Source organism: Triticum urartu, chromosome 5A (genome assembly GCF_056163025.1).
Source record: "Triticum urartu cultivar PI428250 chromosome 5A, HENAU_Tu73, whole genome shotgun sequence".
Classification (NCBI taxonomy): domain Eukaryota; kingdom Viridiplantae; phylum Streptophyta; class Magnoliopsida; order Poales; family Poaceae; genus Triticum; species Triticum urartu.
The window spans coordinates 254,924,321-254,930,533 of NC_141877.1; positions in this window are offsets into that span (position 1 = coordinate 254,924,321).

The following is a 6,213-nucleotide window of genomic DNA, read 5'->3' on the forward strand; positions in this document are numbered from 1 at the left end:
GCTCATCTTGATGCCCGAAATGCTGTTGTAAGAGAGCTATTTGAGTTAATTGTCAGATCTGCTGCACCAAATAGCTATTTGTCATTTTTGCCATGATTAATGTGTGCATGATATGCTCCTGAGCTCTACATGTGTTTTGTTATATGCTTTGCCATCTTTACAGAGGTTCTATCCATGTATTTTTGTGATGCGTGTGGTGACTAGCACAAGCTTGCAAAGTAGTGCATTCGTTAATGCTGATTTCAGGGACTTCGCAATTTCACTAAGTCCTTGATCTGTTTTTATCAATATGCCATATGTTCATGTTGTTTCCTAGTGATCTGTGCCTCTTTTGAGGATGATCAGTAAGGATGATTTGTTAATATTGTGGTGCTCTATCCATCCATGTCTTTGTATGAAATAATGGAGCACCCTAGGTTGAGTCAATCGAGCTCTACTTTTGCTATTTCGTAATTCCTGGCAGATTGTCTACTTAGCGATTTTGCCGAGGATGTTGTTGTTGATCCGTGCATGCTATGTTGTTGTTCTTGCCATGTCTAGCTTATACAATATGTATTATTGATGGGTGAATGCTTAGATTGTCATTACATGCTCTGTAGTGAGTGCATCGAACTCGTAAACATGCCTACTCGTTAATAGATTTGCATGCTCCATTTTTTCACTAAGTCTGTAATCTGATTATGTTTTTGCCATGTTCACATGCTTGCAATTGTATTTTCTGATCCCTTTTGGCTCACGGTCACTAAGGGACTTTCGTTAAGCTCTTTGAGTAGCTTCATGCCATGCCTTGCTTTGCCATGTTAAGTTCCTGTAGCATATAGTTTTCTTGCTCCAAAGTGTGCTACCTGATCTGAAATTCCAGGCTTGTGTTAGTTTCACTAAGTCTGAAACCTGTTTATCAATTGCACTTTTGCCATGCTTGTTTGGACCTGTTAATGGATGAATTGACCGTAGCTCAGTGTTCATCTTTTGTCAAGCATCATGAGTGGATCCCTGCCATGTATTTTTTTGTCATGTTTAAGTGATGTAGCATAATTATATTGTTGCATTTAGATGGCTACTTGCTGTTTATCACAGACCGGTGCCATATTTGTTTCGCTTGCCATTTCCAAACCGTGCATCCGATTCCGGTGTTCTTTATATCGATTTCAACCGAAATCACCTCACCTTTCCAGTGGCACTATTGGATTTCCAAGTTGAGGCCAGGTTCATTCATCCCTTGTCAAATCTTGCATATGCATCACATATCGCATCCCGCATAGCATACCATGTTTGCATCATGTTGTTCGAGCATTTGCACGTGGTTGATTTTATTCCTCTTGCTTGTTTGTCTTGTTTGGGTAGAGCCGTGAGACGAGTTCGCTAACGAGGAGCCCGTTGAGTTTGCTTTCGAGGATCCAGTCAACTCTGACAACTTTGCAGGTAAGATGATCATACCCTCGAAATCACTTCTATCTTTGCTTTGCTAGATGCTCGCTCTTTTGCTATGCCTATGCTATGATGCCTACCACTTGCTTATCATGCCTCCCAAATTGCCATGTCAAACCTCTAACCCACCATGTCCTAGCAAACCGTTGATTGGCTATGTTACCACTTTGCTCAGCCCCTCTTATAGCGTTGCTAGTTGCAGGTGAAGATTGGAGACCGTTCCTTGTTGAAACATTATTTTCTTGTTGGGATACCATTATATTACCTTGTCATCTTAATGAATCTATATACTTGGTAAAGGGTGGAAGGCTCGGCCTTATGCCTAGTGTTTTGTTCCACTCTTGCCGCCCTAGTTTCCGTCATATCGGTGTTATGTTCCCAGATTTTGCGTTCCTTACGCGGTTGGGTAATAATGGGAACCCCTTGACAGTTCGCCTTGAATAAAACTCCTCCAGCAATGCCCAACCTTGGTTTTACCATTTGCCACCTAGCCTCTTTTTCCCTTGGGTTTCTGGAGCCCAAGGGTCATCTTATGTTAAACCCCCGGGCCAATGCTCATCTGAGTGTTGGTCCACCTCGTCAGCCGCCAGTGGCCACCAGGGGCAACTCTGGGCTGGCCTACCGGAAGTTTAGACAATCTGAGTGTGCCCTGAGAACGAGATATGTGCAGCTCATATCGGGATTTGTCGGCACATTCGGGCGGTGTTGCTGGATTTGTTTTAACTTGTCGAAGTTGTCTTGTAGAACCGGGATACCGAGTCTGATCGGAATGTCTCGGGAGAAGGTATATCCTTCGTTGACCGTGAGAGCTTGTCATGGGCTAAGTTGGGACTCCCCTGCAGGGTTTTGAACTTTCGAAAGCCGTGCCCGCGGTTATGGGCAGATGGGAATTTGTTAACTGTGTGTGTTACCGTGATGGTTTCATCTCGGCGGAGTCCGGGAAGTGAACACGGTGTTGGAGTAATGTTTGCGGTAGGTTGTTCTTCAGTTCTTCGTTCGTGCTTTGCCTTCTCTTCTCGCTCTCTTTTGCGAACAGGTTAGCCACCATATATGCTAGTCGCTTGATGCAGCTCCACATATTACCTTGCCTTTCCTATAAGCTTAAATAGTCTTGATCGCGAGGGTGCGAGATTGCTGAGTCCCCGTGGGTCATAGATTACTTCCAAACCAGATGCAGGGCCCGATGACTCCGTTCCAGATGATGCGCTTGAGCTCAAGTGGGAGTTTGACGAAGACTCACGCCGTTACTATGTGTCTTTCCCTGATGATCAGTAGTGGTGCCCAGTTGGGGCGATCGGGACCGTGTCGCATGTTGGGTTGATCTTTTATTTTGGTATCGTAGTCGGACCATGAGTGTATTGGCTGTTGTAATGCAATTTATGTACTTTGTTTGACGTGGCGACTGTAAGCCAACTATGTACCTTTCCCCTTATTATATATTTACATGGGTTGTTGTGAAGATTACCTTACTTGCGACATTGCTTTCAATGCGGTTATGCCTCTAAGTCATGCTCCGACACGTAGGAGCTATAGCCGCATCGAGGGCGTTACATGTTGGTAATATAAGCCTTCCCCGACCTTAGGAGCCCCCACTGCTTGATCGAATTAGTTGTCGTTGTTGAGTCTAGGAAAATCTTTTGAGTCATCTAGGAATTATATATCGGAGAGTTTAGGAATTCTTTTGACGCCCCAGTCCCTTCATCGCTCTGTTAAGGCTTCCTGACGTAGAGTTTTGACTCTTCTCCTCTCAAATTTCACTAAAAAAATTTAGGATCACGCGGGTATCTTGGAATCGTTCCGATGGATTTGTGACGAGAACATTGTTCTTGGTGCCTCCTGTCATTTAGGGGTTGTGGCAATGTCCCGGCGAGTTGACCTCCGAGGTGTTGTCGTCACAATTTTATCGTTGCAGTTCTGGAATACCTGAGTTTAGTTCGCCGACATCGAAAATCTCTTTTATGCAGTTGTTGGTGAGATAACCTCGACGCCACCCAGTACTGGGGCGGGAGTTCGGGAGTATTGCCATAACTTGTATAACAGATGCTTTTCGAAGGTTGAGGTAGACGATTTCCGAAGTTTTTCTCGGTTATGTGTTGAAGGATGGATACAGCTAGATGTAGGATTTGCTAGATTTGGGTGAGATATTATGCTTCCCCTGTATCCCCAACACCTGATTGCATAACCGAAAAGGTTCGGGAGTTTCATAGGTGGGAATTCTTGTAGCTCTAATTCTTCTTCCACGGATATTTGGTTTGAGATTGGGTGATCTTTACCGATTATTCGTTCTTGCTCCGTACACTGTTGATTTTATTCCTCTACCTAAATTCTAAGTGGCTTCTCAATTTATGGATATGTGACCATTTCTATTGGAATGCATTCGTTCATTTTGTTCGGATGTGCAGACTATATGTTGCAATTTCAACCCGCTTGATTCAGCTTCAATCTTATCTGTCAATGTGCTAATGGATGTCAACCTCTTCAGGATGGCTCCTCCAACGCGCACGACTCCGAATCCTAATCCGCCACCACCACCTCCTCCTCTGGAGGCATGGCAATCTGTGATGGCCGCTACCAATGCAAACACGCAGTTGATCATGCAAATTCTTCAAGAGCACAACCAAGCGAACCAAGGAAACCAAGGCAACAATCAGAATCACTTTGCTACACTCAACCAGTTCCTTGCTAACCAGCCAAAGACTTTCAGCAATTGTGTTGAGGCAACTGATGCTGACGATTGGCCCGTGGACTTGTGCAAGCATTTCGAGTGCAGTAACGTCAGGCCTGAGGACTTTGTCAAGTTCGCTTCCTTCCGACTCAAAGACCAAGCTGCAGAATGGTTTCAGCAGTACAAAGATTCCAGAGGAGGCCGTGTGATTACCTGGGATGAATTCCGTCAAGACTTCAAAGCTCATCATATTCGTCAGAGCGTGGTTGAAAGTAAGCGTGAGGAATTCCGCAACCTAAAGCAAGGCTCTATGTCTGTCTACGATTACAACAAGATGTTTCAGAAGCTCGCCCGCTTTGCCAAGTATGACGTCCCTGAAGAGAAGAGCATGATATACCAGTTCAGGGGTGGTCTCAGAGAGGAAATCCAGCTAGCTCTTGTTCTGTTTGAGCCCTTGAGGTACGATGAGTTCTACAACATGGCATTGAAGCAAGAGGCTGCTCAACTGAAGTGTGATGCTTCCAAGAAGCGAGTCAGAGATGCTACTCCTTCCTCAATTCAAGTGGCTAAGCAGCAGAAGTATTGGCTTCCTCCTCCTCCGTTCTGTCAGCCGTATCATGAGAAGAGCAAAGGTGGCAGTGGATCTTCCCACCCACCCAACCCTGGCTTTCAGAACAAGACTTCATCTCAAGCTCCAAGATCGAGTGCTCCGTATCACCGTCCGCTTTCAGAGGTCACGTGCAACAAGTGCCAACAGAAGGGTCACTGTGCCAACAAATGCTTCAATCAGAGGCGTCTCCCTCCTCCTCCTGTGAGATCGGCAAGTACAGCTGTGGTCAAGCATAACCCCAAGTACGCCAAGGTCAACATGGTGAATGCAGCTCAGGCAGAGGACTCGTCAGAGGTCATCATGGGTAACCTTCCTGTTAATGATGTTCCTGCAAAAGTACTTTTTGACACTGGTGCATCACATTGTTTCATCTCGAGAACTTTTGCATCTAAGCATGGGTGGTTTTCTCAAGTTTTCATAAACCGTTAGCAGTTGTCTCTCCGGGTAGATGTTTGCTCGCAAACTACGAGATTCTGGATATTTCTATCATGATGGGTGATTTCAAGTTTCTGGCTTCTCCAATGGTCCTTGGTAACTCGGATATTGATCTTATTCTTGGAATGGACTGGCTTTCTAAGCACAGGGCTCAGCTTGATTGTGCAGCCAGGAAGATTCAATTGACTCATTCGTCTGAGGATGTAATTGTCTTTGCCGCTCGGGATAATACAATCCGTCTGTTTTCTCTCAATGAGAAGGGTGAACTGGATGCCATCTCGCAAATTCCAGTCATTTGCGAATATCAAGACGTCTTTCCAGAAGAGCTTCCAGGAATGCCTCCGCATCGGCCAGTTGAATTCGTCATCGATCTTGAGCCTGGCACGGAACCGGTTTGCAAGCGTCCCTACAAGCTCGGACCTGAAGAGTTGAAGGAGCTGAAGAAGCAACTCGATATTCAAGAGCGAATGGGTCTCATCCGACCTAGTTCCTCTCCGTGGGGTTGTGGAGTACTTTTTGTGAAGAAGAAGGATGGAACGGGCAGACTCTACGTTGACTACCGTCCATTGAACAAGAAGACTATCAAGAACAAATACCCACTTCCCAACATCAATGAGCTGTTCGAACAACTCAAAGGTGCTCAAGTATTCTCCCAGCTTGATCTCCGTATGGGTTATCACCAGATTCGAATCCTTGAGCAAGATATTCCCAAGACGGCTTTCAGAACAAGCTATGGTTCATATGAATACACTATCATGTCTTTTGGCCTCGTCAACGCTCCTCCGACTTTCTCTCGCATGATGAACTTCATCTTCAACGCCTACACAAATGACTTTGTTTTGGTCTATCTCGACGACATTCTGGTCTTTTGGAAGAACAAGGAAGATCATGCCAAGCACTTGCGTTTGGTGCTTGATAAGCTCAGGGAACATCAGTTCTACGCCAAGTTCTCAAAGTGCGAGTTTTGGCTCGATGAGGTTCTTTATCTTGGGCATATCATCTCTGCCAAGGGCATTGCGGTGAATCCTGAGAAGGTGTCTGAAATTGTGAATTGGGAACCACCTCAGAACGTGAA